This window comes from Rhyacophila brunnea, unplaced genomic scaffold (genome assembly GCF_057557595.1).
Source record: "Rhyacophila brunnea isolate RB1 unplaced genomic scaffold, BYU_Rbru_1.0 scaffold_20, whole genome shotgun sequence".
NCBI classification, from domain to species: Eukaryota; Metazoa; Arthropoda; class Insecta; order Trichoptera; family Rhyacophilidae; genus Rhyacophila; species Rhyacophila brunnea.
In genome coordinates this window covers 36,032,887-36,048,880 of record NW_028232860.1, presented here as the reverse complement: position 1 = coordinate 36,048,880, position 15,994 = coordinate 36,032,887, and the positions used below count along the sequence as shown (strand labels likewise).

The 15,994-nt window shown below is 30.0% G+C and overlaps 1 protein-coding gene across 5 annotated transcripts in view; it reads right to left on the bottom strand.

The window, feature by feature from the left end:
* pros (homeobox protein prospero) overlaps positions 1-15,994 on the bottom strand; it is a 306,677-nt gene that overhangs the window by 168,644 nt on the left and 122,039 nt on the right. For all 5 annotated transcript variants that reach the window (XM_085948168.1, XM_085948167.1, XM_085948169.1 and 2 more), the window contains exon 3: positions 5,900-5,950. The gene's annotated coding sequence lies outside the window, so the exon portion shown is untranslated. The remainder of the gene's footprint in view (positions 1-5,899; positions 5,951-15,994) is intronic.

Here is a 15,994-nt window from a genome sequence, read left to right as displayed (position 1 = left end):
TTCGTTGAATAAAAAAAGTACTTGATTAAAAATTATTAGCAAGTTCAAAGAAGCTACAACACTAAAATATCTTGGAGTAATCCATGACGTTGGTAAGTAATTAAAGTAATACCTACTTTGATTTAAAATACAAAAGCCGATATCCAATATTAGCTCAATTGAGAAAGCATTATATTAAAGTATTATAAGAGTAATCAGTTAAAATTTGTCATAATTAAGTATGGTACCTTTAGCATAGAGGTCTGTGTGCGTGGGCGCGAAACCCAAGAGGAATACGTTTATTAATTAAGGCTCTAAGTACCAAAAAGTAGTATTGCCTGTAGTTACAAAATACCGAGTCATTGCAGTAAAATTTCATGAAGCAGACCTTTTGAAAAATGTGGTTTTACAGTGTGAAGCAATCACGGCAGCTTCTATAATTTTAGGTATTAAGAACTCGAAAGTGTCAACACACCATCGCCAGCCATTTTATATTGAATGAGGTTGACCACTGTAGTGCTATTTACACCATTATAAATAAAACAGGCCAACGGACCTTTTCGGACAGGTTTAAATATTTTGCTGTATTTTTTTGACTTGCTTGAGGCACTTAGACCATAGTTGAAGTTATTAGCGTTAGTATGTAGAACACTTTTCTATTAAAATTTCAGTTTTTTTGTTTTTGGTACTTAGCGCCTTAATTAATACACGTATTCAGATGCAAGTTTCATTCCTGCGTCTATTTTATTCAAAAAGATTTTTTTCTGTTGGTTATAATATAGTGTCTCAGAAGTGTTTTTAAAAATTATGTATGTTATATATTTATTATCTTCAGAAGAACATCTTTTGAGAACTGAATCGCCACATTTTAATATAATGTATTGCTACAGTAATTAGCATCTATGTACCAAATATCAAGTGTATTGGGGCTGAGTTCCACAACATAAAGAACTAATCATAAATTTCCAGTCATTATTACAGAGTAAACGTCAAATTTAGTAAAAATATTGTTGCAGGAAAGGGAGGAATCATTTTATCCGTTGATTTGTGAAAGAAACTTTTTCCTATTCATCAGGCGACATGTCAATTTGTTAGATATGTGTGTTTATGTTCACAACTTTATCTCAAACGTAGCAAAAATTATCCCGAATTTTATCACATACTCGAAAAGGCTCACTCCGGCGTTAGTGAGGGGTTGGTGGAAAACTGGGACAAGCCAGCGCGTGAAAATTCAGATGTTAAAATATTTAGAGTCCTGAAAGCCAAAAGTGCCGACGGTGTCCAATGAAAAAATCAGCGGGCCCCGGGCACTGGTGAATTCATGAACTCTCGCTGCCCGCCCTCGATATTTTTTTTCAATATTTCGAGCGGTCGAGTGAGAGGGTGGCGGCGTTTTCCGGGTGGGCGCAATGGGGGCGCGAAAGCCGACAGCCTCCGGGTAGGGTGGCATTTGGGGGCGGTGGAAATTTACGGCGATGTGCGTAGGTGAAATAATAAGCGCATAAAAACAATGGCGATTAATATGTTATATAAAAAAATGTATTTTTCAGTTCTTAACATACAGCGATTTTTATTTTGATAATAATCAGTTCCTAGTAACTACCTAGCTTTTACACAGTTAACTGTGATGAAAAAAAGATTTGTATTTAATATTTATATGAAAATGATATTATTATTTTATTTTATACAGAAATATTTAGGAGAATATGGCACTATGCTATGGGATACATTCACTATGGGTGATTATGATATTATGAAAATAATGGTAATATTTGATTAATCCGTACGGTACAACAGATTCCTACTTTCGCAAAGATAAAATGAATATAACTATTGCCTTAATAAATGGCGTAGGTACAACTGAAAAAAACTATTGTAATCAATGTCAGCCTGTAATTCTAATTAAATAGATTTTTTATGGTTTAAAACTGTAGCTCCTTACAGCGCAAACGCCACAGCTGTTATGTCCTGATTAAGGGGACATTAGATATAATTAGCATGTTATTTAAATGTGATAATTAAAAAGTAATTAAATGCTCCGCAGTGAATCGGTTTAAGTAATGAAAAATTCATTTTTTGGTTCCTCTTTGACGGATGTAAACAGTGATATTTTAGTAACCTAACTTGGGCATTATATCTATATAGAAATACATATGGGTGTCGTTGATCTACTTTTTAAGATAATTAAATTTAAACATGAGAGAAATATTGTTTTCTTACGTTTGTGTTACAAAACCGTTGTACATATTATATAACTTATTTATATGTTTAAAATTACAGCAATGGCCCGAGTCATGCAAATGTTAGTTGTCGCGTAGTGCCTACCATTGTGAAGTGGGTGGCATACGCGTTGTCGTAAATATTTGCTGTTTATCGACACAGTATCGGTGTTTTAACGCGCAACAAAGAACGCGAACATTTGCCTGACTTGGGCCATTGTGAAGACCGAAAAGACGAATCGGGATCCGATAATAATACAATTTTCAGGAATAAATATAATTATTTTATTATTAGCTAATAGTTTTATGTTCAGTATAATAAATCGAGGATTGATTAGAAAATAAAGATTTTACTGATGCATTTTAAACTCGCGCTTTCGCGAACACGTGAATATTATGACTTATCGGGAGACTACAAAAATGCGCTAACTGTACATATATAGGTATATATGAAATCATCAAGAACGAACGCATGAACATGGATGATAAACAAAACGTCGTAATGACGGGTGAATTGCTGTGAAGCCTCCTCGATTGATTGCCTGTACATTTCACGTGTGTTAGTGAGAGAGCCTGCACCCCCTCTTAAAAACTCATCCGTCTGTCCTGTACATACAACTGCACATCACATGGACGTGGCACTTTTATCTACCCTTAATTGGATGTATTTAAACGAAAAGCAACCAACCCACATTTTTTCACAAAATAAAAAACCATGAAATAACATTATTGTTCAGACCAATGGTCGTATGCATGAGATTCCCAAATACTTTATAAACTAAATACTGCTCGTTTGCATGCATGAGTACAAATGTAATCCATTGTTTAGTGACGTCATTATGTGTCATGGGGTCCATATAATGACAAACTTATAAAATTTCATTTCCCAACCATTAATTTAAAATTTTGAAATAGTAAATGTGTCTGAAAGTGTGCGAACGGTACCATATACATTTAATAATTATAAATGAATAATTATTATGAACCTTAAATAATTTATCAGTTATTGTATCACATTTATTTTATAATTCTACTGTACGAAAGGATAGAGAATTCCCAGTAAACATTTCCATATGGAAATATATACAGTTTTTGCCGGTAACGCTTCTTGATATTTTTAATTGATCCGATTGATCGCTTCAAGTTATATCATAATAATTTAAATAATGAATCCATCAATGGCACCAATACAGCAACAAATGTCTGCTACATAGCTGTTCATATACGTGTTTGCTGTACGGAATCCATTATTAAAAAGTGACAGATGAAACAGCCATTTTGAATGACGTGTGACGTCAGATCGCTTACGTCACAAACAGTGCTATACGCTACATGGTGGAAAATCGGTTAAATAGCTTATAAAGAATTTAGGAATCTCATACATACGGCCACAAATCAATATTGTTGGTATTCGTTTATTAATTTAAGCATTATTTTAGCACAATTTATTCTTACAATAGTTTAATAATAAGCGTTATATTACTTAATTATAAGAAACAATTTTAAATCAACGGGTATTTTTAATATGTACAATAATTACTGTACCTAAGATAGATGTGACTTCAAAGCCGATAAGTAAGATTTTGTATGTTAATAAAATTATTGACCAATACAAATAAATCAAAACTACAATTTGGATCAATCTTACAATGTTATTGTCTTGTTTAAAATTCAAAAACAAGTTGTCATTATTGCCGGAATTTGACAACATTTCAGATGCGTAGTTCATAAAAATATCAGCACGGAATAGTACTTGGGTCAGTAGTTTACTGGGAAAACTACTTTACCCAATATGGGATTATGTGATTTTGAGAACCAATCAAGTGAATATGTTATTGGTAAAAAAATCGTTTAAAAAACTTTTTAGTTACGAAGTTATGAATTTTTGATTAAGTTTATTGTGCCTCCTTACAAATGTATTTAACGTATTTATTGTTTAAATCCAAAACAAATAATGCGGTTTAAGTATCCCATAGAGACTATATTATGCAGTAGATTTATAAAATGTTAAAATAAAAATAAAAATTTAAAATTTTAATTTTAGAATTTTGCACAAAGTTACCACTGGATTTAAATAATGCTAATGATAGTATTTATATGACTTTATTTTTACACTGCAATAAGTATAGTAGAATTTTCAGAATTTTGCAAATAGAAACAATCTGCTATTACGCTTTCTAAAAAAACATCGAACCCCAGCTAATTACGAATACCTAAATACGAGTTTAAAAAAAAATCAATTTATGTTCTTGTGGGGTGGATGCTTTTTGCACAAATATACCAACTATATGCCTATAGTAATGTCGAGTGCTGACCACATCGCAAAAACTCTATTGAAATTAGGAAAATGCAGCGATGCTTTTCGTTAACTCAATACTGGGACTTTATTCAGTTCTACCAGTGAAAATGTACAAGGTCGGTAGATATTACTGATTAAATTGAAATGTTATACTTTCCTACCTTTCTGTTTATACCCACTAAGATAACTAAATATATTAACTAATCAATTCACCAGTAGATAACCACTAAGTAATTTTTTTACAACTAATATAATATATGACACGTGGAATTGGAAAAAAAACTATTTAAGATAAAAATGTGACGTCTTTTTTTGGTTACAAAATTATTAAAAATTTACTGCGAATTATTTTTTTTACTTGATCATATAGTCAAAATCTAACATTTATGTAGGTATTATTTTATTTATTTCTTTTTAAGATTATCGTTAGATAAGCTTATGCTTTACCAATTTACGTATAAATGCATGTTGAGTTTATGTCATAGAAAATTCTAGTGCTTTTTTATGAAAACTTTAAAGCTAGTCGCGTCATAAAAGTTCAATTTATCGTCATATACTTAGTGCGATAACAATCGTAGATTGGAGATCATTAATGTCGCGCAGTTGAATAATTCAAATTTTGTTTATATTCAGACTGACATCATCTATCCGATGCAGAGAGACAAATTCAAGAGTTGGCTCATTATACGATGACCGTTTGACGATATTTAAAAAAACTAACTCATTGAAAAACAAATCATTTTACAACGTTTTTCTTAGCTCGTATTCTTATTTGTCCAGTGTGGTTCTTTGTCCGGTACAAATCTTGCAATCGATGTTTAACTAACTTCTCGACTAGCTAGACATTTGACACTTTTAGAATATATCAGAACACGATGCCAATGCATTTTAGCCACCTTTAAGTAGAATTGTATTCATGTTAATTCTGTTTTGTATGAAAAGTTATTTCGACACCATTATTGGTTGCTAGGGGTCTGGGGTCCCAGCAACTAAATTAATAATATATACGTGAGTTACTATGGAAATCAATATGACATGTCAAAATGACATTTCAGAATTATTTATATCAAGTACAATTTTTTTTGATCGTTTAAGCTAGTCAAGTCAAGTTTATATGATTCAACAGAAAATTTAAAAACGTCGTATATAAAAAGTTTTTTTATCTTGTAATTATTAGTGGTTGATTTATTGGTTTATAAATAAATTATAATATTCACATATAAGATATAATGTGTTTAGATATCTTGAAAAATAGTTTATTGCTTTTTAAAATAGGTATTTCTAAAAAGTTTGTCGTTCACACACCATTCACACTTATATTTTTATAATATACAAATATATAATATATTCGAGTTAAAAGTTTGGCGTTTTAAATATATTTATATACACAAATATATTTTACCTTTCTTCTTTCCCGTGTTGGTCATTTAAGCGATAACGTATTGCAGTCCACCTGAAATAAAAAGAAAAAAGATATTATTGAAAAATATTTAAATACAATAATTATATAAATAGTTCATTCATTAATATCTACAAACAACAGAAAAATTTAATATAAACGTGCAGAGTATCATAAATTTTATATGATTATTCCCTCTGACAGTTTTATAAAACTTAAAGCTTAAAAATAGCGTTATAAAGCTATAATTTGAGAATGTTTATTAACTGCGTTAGTTATTCGGAACTATATGAAACTAATACATGTATTTTAGTTCGAAATTTGTTTCCATTTGTCACACTATTATCAATACCAACTATGATAATGTATAAGTATAATACTTGTAAGTCGTGATGTTTCTATTTCCACTAATGTGATTATTTTGGCTATTCGATCAATTTATGACGTCATGAAACTTTTATTTTTAATATTTGTATATCGTCATTTATTTAAACAATAAATCCTTACAGTGCGAACGCCACAGCTGTTGTGTCCTGATTAGGGGGCCATTATATATAATTAGCATGTTATTTAAATGTGGTACTTAAATGCTCCGCAGTGAATCGGTCAAACAGTAAAACATAATATAATAATTAATAATAGGTATATCGGTAATTAAGTAAGTGCTGGTTTCCAGTGACAGTTTATAATGTTCCTGATTCATCATGGATTTAATCGGCCGCAGTGATTATATAAATTAAGCACCAACTAAATATTTACTTGACATGGAAATGTGCATGTTGGGCATAACGCATAAATATCACAAAATTAACAAATGGATGAAAGTCTGCGATGTAATAAGCGGACGAACTGAGAATGTGCTGGACATGTCGCTCGGGGAGTGGACAACCGCTGAACAATCGTCATAAAGTGGTACTCAAGGGGCACTAAACGCCTACAGGGACGCCCTAAAACCCACTGGCTAGGCGAACTAAGATATAAAGATCGGTGGATGTACGTGGCAGCAAACTAGAAACTGAGAAAAGAGAGTGAGATAGTGGAGGCAGCTAGGGGAGGCGTTCGTCCAGAAGTGGATCGATCCCAATTCATAATGATCACGATGACACACTTCTAAAACGTGGTTACGTATTTTCAATCAAAAGTAAATTAAATTAAAATCCGGGATCTTAAATCGTAATATATATGATCGCATGATAGATCTCAAAATATCATATACCTAATAGAAACACCTTTCGATTTTGAAGAGTATGTATTAAAATATGTATTGCAAAACCGTTTTTATTCACTCATGAGTTGCAGCTTGCGGCATGTGTGATGTGTCTCAAGAAACCGAAATCATCATTGAAAAGATGATTGATCAAGACGAAAAAAATAGAAGAGGTTATTCGGGATGCATAATATAATAATATATTATATTATTTTGCGAAATATTTGAAGATAATATGCTTATATTACAATGTAATCGTTAAAGTAAATGTAACATATTATTTGTACCTGGCAGCTTTCACTCAGGTAGAAAAGGATTTACTTAGGTAGGTATATATATATATATATATTATATATATGTATTTCTAACGTGTGGATATTGTTTATATTGAATATAGATACTAAAATACACTAAGAATTTCAATTTAGGTATATAATATACATTTAATAAAACGGTAGTTTTAACAATTTTTAAAGTGTTTGTTTATGATTTCAAATGATTCCCCTTTTGATCAGGGTCTCCTAATTTCATAATACTTAACACAGAATGTAGTTATTATGTATTTACTTATTTATGCAATATTGATTATATATAATTTTTAAGAATGTTAGATTTTTTATTACATATTGAAAAATATAATTTTTGAAAATCCTCAGAAGCTTTTCTCTAATTCTATAAATTAGAGAAAAAGTTGAAACGAATGAGACTTGAATTCATGTGTTTCATTTTTCGGGTGATTGCTTTCGCCTCTAAGTTATAGATCCGTCGATCTTGACCCAATCTGATTAATCAATTAAGGTAATTTACATTACTATCCTAATTGTAACAAACGTCGCTAGCCAAATTTTATTGTTAAAAAAACATGTTTTTTTCACAAAATACTAGTTCTTAGTATACATTTTAAAATTTCATTTGTTCTGTTAAACTACTTCACCAATATTGATGAAACTTGCATAGTTTATAAATTATATTACTAATACTAATGTAACCATAGTTTTATATTGATATATCAAAAAGTTTCGAAGATATAATAAAACCTTTTCAAAGTAACGCATTAGCAACAATTCCTTACGAGTGGTGGTCTCACCAACGTCTGCCTCGTTGATTTTTAAGAAGTTAAATAAAAACAGTCTATTTATTAATGCTGTATATCTGTCTACGTTTTATTTCCATATGTCACGTGGACGAGTTCGTGGGATATCGCTATTACATAATAGAATATAGAGTAACAAAAATGTACGTAGTTAATTTTACTTGCCATTGTTTGAAGGTGTTATACTTTTACCTACGTAGGTAGAGTATAATAAGCTTCATAACTTTACACCCAGGCTCTAGGGTGAAAATGATGTAATATATTCCAAAAAAAAATTCTTTTACATATTATCATCTGTCTATTTATTTAATACCACATATATTAATACAAGTAAATATCATTGATCTAATTTTATGCGTGGTAATCAGGCAAAGAGGCGTATCAGTATAATAGTAAAGAATGCAAAAAAGTGCTATAAAACGTATATTCTAGGTACGTAATAAAAGAAAAAGATACCGTCACTTATGATTCGTATCATGATGGACAACTAATACTCAGGATAAAGAAACCCAGAGGACAGTATATAGTATACTATCGATGTAATGAAATATTTTTTAATTAGCTAGACGCCGATAGAAGTGATAGGTGTGTATCAATTAATGAATAAAAATATCGTCTTTGATCCTGGTTCAGTTCTGTGAATTTATAATGTAAACTTAAAGATGATTACCAACAATTCACATTGAAAACCATTGTATCGTGTATCATCTTACTTGTATAAATATAATCATAATAATTAGCTTCCATGACCTGTTTGTTAATAAAATTCTCGAAGCGCGTACACCTTTTCAAGATTTCTTCAAAGAAATCATCGGGCATAATAAATATTCGTACCTATATAAAAAAAAATATCGATACGCATGCCACCTGGTATCGCGAAGTGCAGCCAACTATTGTTGCTAATTATTTATTTATATTTCAATGATCCCACATACCCGCACGACTTTGTAAGAAAACTGGGTGAACATATTAAGCGTTTAAGACTCAATATGCCATGTTTGTTTGAACAAATGTCGCGCGCACTTGGGGTAAGCAGCTTAAATCAATGTTTAGACGTAATATTCAATAATATAATAAACCATTTCTTTTATTCAACGAATAAGACACACGATTTGTGAATATAACATTATATATATTGGATATACATAATTTGAAAACATCTCATGCATATCGTCACTGTTCTGGCAGAAGACACTAATTCGAAAAAATGACATATTGATTTAGTTATACCAAAATGTTCCTTATTTCAAACTTTACCGTCTGGAAACCTTCTTAATAAATAAACAGTCTTTATTTTAAAGTCATCCTTTTTACGATTACTTAATAAACTCACATTATAGACCATTTCAAACATTTTAAAAACTTCAGAGTCAAATAACTCAAAACTAATATTCTCCAGTTAGTGTGTTCTACCAGAACAGAGACGATATACACACTAGAAAAAATCATTTTGTAGAACATTTGAACCTGTATCTGCTGGATTCGCGCCAAAATGTATTTTTCTACTATGTATATGCATGAGGTATTTACAAATTATGTAAGTATGTAATATACTATAATACATATTATATGAATTCGTACTCTACAAAAAGTTTTTTTATTAACTAATATGTATAATATTATAGTCATAGTGAAACAACTTAAGATGGTACTTCAATGAAACGGCAAATAATTTTCAACTATAGGTGCGACGAAATTTTGGACTGGCTGGCAATCGGAAAATGAAAGTCGAGCTGTGAACACGTCAATTTGTTTTGTGATGGCGACGGCGGAATTAATTCTTAAATCGTGTAAAGATGACTAAAAAACGTTACCCATTTACTTGAAACAAGAAAACATGTCAATGAATATATTAAATGGACGTATGTTGACTTTTTATGACAAATTATGTTTTGTTCTGCACGCGTCATTTGCACAATCTTCGCATCGCGTAGTCACGATCGTTTTAGTTAGACAATGCCCCAGCTGAAGTATAGCCTTAACCTTGAATTCGCGCAAATTGCGATTTATTTTACTGTGCACGAATTACCTACAAAGGGTAATTTTAATTACTGTTACCGTTATTATTTCCGATTGCTCTTACATTAAGCCTATTGCATCGTTTTCTCTCACTCGGCATCGCTTTAACTACTGTCCGACAAGAAAATCTAGGCAATAACCGGAAGTCGCTGGAGTCGAAGTGCGATTAACTAAATAGGAAAGGCTTGTTAGTTCACAGTTTTAATACATGGACAACTCGTCGATAACTGGAACTCGCTGCAGTCGAAGTACGGTTAAAAACAGGAAGGGCTTATTAGTTCACAGTTTTTACACTTTGACATTTTTTCGACAGTACGTTAAATTTTCTGTCAAAACTATAGAACTTCACGCTTTTGTGGCATGTTTATAGTTATGTATATAGCGATTGCAACGCTATCTCTACAAACTATGGAAAGCGAAGGAGTTGTAACATTACATAATTTATTTTACCATTTTAGTTTTTGATGTTGTCAAAATTAATGGGTTTCTAGTTTTTTTCTTAATGGAGTCTATTTTTTTATTCAATAAATGTTACTCAAGATATAAGAATTCAGCATTCGTTATTAACCATACATAATAAGAAACAATTCTGACGACAAAAAAAATCCATCGCGTTATAATTAAAATCGTTAAAATTCATTCAAATGTGGGTATTCATAAAATGTTTTTTTTAAATATACTGAATATAAACAATTGTTTTTGAATTTATATTTCGGTAAAAATATCACAAATAAAAATATAATATTATACAACATTACATAAAAAAGCTTTGTGAATAAAAAATGTGTCTTCGTGGTTTTTTCCCCGTCGCCACAGACGGTCCCTATTTTGAATCAACATCTTGATGGCAATGGATATGGGCATTAAAACTTAACCAACAAAAGAAAATAAAGTACAGTGCCTACTAGAAATATCTCTTTTAACACTTAACGATCTAATTATTAAATCGGAAATAATGTGCAGTGTGTTTAAAAACATATGACTCTCTTGAAATTATTTATAGAATTTAAAATAAGTACTATTTTTAAAAACTCTTTAGAAAAAACTATTTACTGCCTTAGTTTTGACATAACAACATCTTTATTATCGTTTAACCAAAATATATACGTTCTATAATCTGTATTGCTAAATAACTTTCACAAAGAACATTTCAATATTAAAGTGGTCACGTTAGGTTAGGTTAGGTTGAAATTATTTATAGAATTTAAAATTAATACTATTTTTAAAAACTCTTCAGAAAAAAAACTATGTACTGCCTTAGTTTTAACATTACAACATCTATATTATCATTTGACCAAAATATATACGTTATATAATCTGTATTGCCACATACCTTTCACATAGAACATTTCAATATTAAAGTGGACACGTTAGCAGAATAGGTCAAATACACGAACGCAAATTTTTCAGCCGCACACAATATGCGACGCAAATATGTGGTATCATTTTGAATGAACACGTGCCGACACGTGAAAAGAACAGGACAAACAATTATTTGAAAACATTAGCGCAGATTTGCAATATGCACCCATGTGGATATGTAGATGAATTTGATGTGTCAAACACATTCATCTACCTATTTTGATTTGTTTACGAAATAGTTAAATTAGTATGAATAGACGGAGATGCCTGGTTGTGTCCCTTTTAGTAAGGTAGGTACCTACAGGATTCATTAGATTTTAGATGTAACTAACTGTAATGCAAAATAAACATTTTAATCATCATCATGATTTTATTAAGTTAAACTTAATAATAAAAACCGGTGTGTGTACTTATGTAGGCGCGTTAGAAGTTATACCTACTTATTTGGCGTAACAAACAAAAACAACACTTGTGATAACCTAGATTCTTCGGCTAGCTCTTAATTATCTTGTTAAATTACACACCGAAGAAAAAGGGCCGCTTATTGGAGCACCGTTGGTTTATTTCTATACACTTTAACTTATATTACTAAATTATATAATTATTTCTTTTATTTTTAAAGAAACAACTGTCACTTTGACGTTTAATCGTTTGTTTACGTAAGGTATTGCAAATGGCCGACAATATTAAATTCGTTGCTTAGGCAATGGAACAATTCTACTATCAAACTTGCGTTTGTATACAGCTTACTGCAGCTGTATACAAACTAATACAATCTAATTCGCAGCTGATTCATACTGTTGCGCACTTTTGTAATGGTGTGCGCGCGCAGCTCTCAATTTCACTCTCGCCCAAAAGAAGTATAACTTCAAAAAAAAGCATCATTCTAAATATTAAAACAATTATAGGTACCCACCTAATTTTACTTCTCATTATAATTATTTGATAATTGTAAATATGAATCACCTTTAAGCAAAGCTTCGACATTACCAAACTTTATATTTTATTAAAATAGTAATATCAAACACTTTCTGAAAATTTCTTTGTTAATATCTTGTGGCAAGAACCCTCAATATTCAAGCAAGAGTAATTGCCACTTATTACTTATAAAGCCGTGTTGTATGCCATATGATTTCACAAATGGCAGGATGACTATCCCCCATGTTATACAAAAAGCTCACTAAACTTATTAAAGTATAACAAATCTTCCCACAAATAGTAATAATAATGACGAAAGCACAAACCTCTCCAAAAGGAGCTTTTAAGAGAACCCGCATCTTTACCAATGAAAGCTCTACAAGGTAACAATATCTCAAGGAGTCATAAATAAATAATTATATCATTATTGGCCTTCATTGAATACGGTAGGGGATGAAATATGTTGCTATTGTATTATTTACAAGCTTTTTAAACAATTTTAAATAGATTTCCGGTTATCCGGAAGTGAGTTATTTTATTATGGTATTTATTCATTGAGACATTAATTAATTTTTATTCAAAAAATAAAATATAGCTAAGAAGCCTTGAGAACTAAAATTATATTTGAAAAAAAAATCACAAATTTAAAAGTTTAGAGTTCTTAAAAATAGCAAATGTAAATACATAATCATAACCCGCATTGTTATTAGATATTCTTGCATTCCATGTACCAGGCCAATCCAACACACTCTCTGCATTTTGATGTGTTAATACAGTAATGCATTTTTATATTTAAAATATTAATACATAATTCCTAAATATTTTAAACGAAGTTTTATTATAATGAGCAAGGTTAGGGCTTTGAAGGAAGCCTTATATATGTTACATACAATTCAGTTATAATTGAAATAATTTTAAATTAGATTGTATAATATATCGTTGATATTTTTCATTTAAGAAAAAAATTTGATCTCAAATACATATATTTGTAATAATAACACTATCGACCGAAGGTACTTGATGTAATTTTAATTTAAATTTTAATAGATTCAAGTTTTGTACTATTCCATTTGAGTAGTTTTTTGCGACCCGGGTTTCGCCTTTCAGCATCTCCAGCACTGTGTACACTCAACAAAGGCAAAGTCAGTGTTTATTTGCCTTTTGGTGAGTGTACACAGTGCCTGAAGATGCCGAAAGGCGAAATCCGGGTCACAAAAAACGATTCAAATGTAATAGTACAAAACTTAAATCCATTAGAATTTACATATATTTTTACTCAATAAAAAGTAAATATGTGAGATAATCCATAAAAGTATTATTTAAAAATAATTACATTTTTCATTTGCAATGGTGAAAGTTAAAATTTACTGTACCTAAACTTCGAAAGATTGAAAAAGTATATTAATATCTATATTCTATACAATGTTCATGTATTAATATTAAAAAAAAATATATCTAAATTTTATAGATAGAATAAAACAAAAAATAAATAATAAAAATATTTCTATGAATGTGAAGCAGTGACCCAACCCTTTGTTTACTTGTACATTATTGATAAAAAAGGACCTATCTCTTTAATTCATGTGAAAATTATTATAGCAACCATCATTACTGATAACTATAATAAAATATTTCAATAATTAATATGTGGCAGCATTTTTATTTAAGCGTTATGTCAATAATTGTATACTTACCTAAATATAATATGAGAAGTTATGTTCATTTTGAGATACATATTCTTAATATGACTTGCAAACAATTACAAGTCGATATACTGCATTTTGGTTATCAACTTATCTACACAGTTAGATTAAGAAACGCATACATACTTAATTAAGACGAATGTAGGCATGTGTGAAATGCCACGTGGTTAACGACTAATGACGTTACGCTAGCGTAGAATTCACCAGACTTGAAAACTGTTCAAAGTAACAAGTGTTTCCTTATGTCGGTAGACAGGAAGTCAGCGTTTTATTGGCGACCTTGCGTGCATATAAAATTTATTACATTCTTACATGTGGCAAGATACTGTTTCGCGAACTTAAAAAAAACATTATTTTTTAAATACATTTTTGTTGCTTGTAACATATTTTAAGTTAAGTTGTGTATATACTACACTTACTTATACAATAATATTCAATTAAATTAATATAACGACATCGCTAGGTATTTCAATTTTTATATCATTGTCAAAACTATGATGAGAAACAATAAAATTGTCATCGGTTGAGTATCTTTTATACAAAGAGGCATGGGCTATATTTCTCTACCTCACATGTGGTCTGATAAATAAATTACTTTAATCAAAAAAGAATATAGTTCAATGTAGATATATCGATACCCAGTTTTAATAACGAAACAATTTAAAATTTTAAGGTTTTGAGTTAATAATGCTGTTAGGTGTAGAAAGGTCATCTTTTTATAATTCAGCTAAAAAAGAGTCAAAAATTTCGTCAATGTGTCATAAAATCAAATAACCCTTTCTGAGATTAATCATTAATTTAATTATATCCTGAAATGTCTGGGTTAATTTCTAAATAAAGTATACAATATTATTGTGCATTATTGCATTCCACTAAACTAAATTTAAAATAAGACATTTTCCTCAAAATCAAGGCTTTAAATTAATTAAATCGAGAATTTCTGCAAATATTTCAAACGCTTTTATCTTGGGACAAGATTTTTTGTGTTGTTTCCCTATTTAAATATGGTATCGATATATTATATGTATTTATTTAAAAAAAAAAAAAAACAGTTTCACCGGATACAATCAAAATCTGTACCCAACATTGCGAATTATCAAATTCATAAATATTTTCGAAATATTTGAAAACTATTTTTACCATGTTTATAATATGTGGATATTTAATTATTAATTGTTCAATTAAACACAATCTGTGGATTTCAAAAGTGTAATAAACTGAAAATCTGTGCGGTGATTAAAATATTGGATAATTTATTTGACAAATAATGATAATTACAAGACATTGTTTGTTTTTGCATTTTATACAGTGGAATACGTTGGTAGAGAGGCGAACGGAAACTCGAGCGCTGAATTTGATTGCGTCCGATTATACTAGAATGTACCAATATCATAGCTTTATAATACAAAACCTTAAATAAAATACTATGAACAAAATATTTTTTTTTAATTACCTCATATACGGGATATTGAAAACGAAAAAAAAAACAGATAGTTATTAAAAATGCAAGTAAGTGAATGATAAGGCATCTATAAAAAATAATATACAATACACATATTACAAACATATTGCGTGACTGTAAATTTCGTTATATCCAGGTAGTGTATTGATGAGTTTTAAAGCGTTTCCAACTGACGTCTGACATACCTAGTTAGATAAATCTTATATTAAATAAGTAGTGCTATTAACGTTGCAAATAAATTAATTTATACAAATAAAACATAATTTTATTTAGAGCATTTGATGGATAACTGGCTCGAATCCCGCTAGCTGAATAAAATTCACGTGTTTTCTTT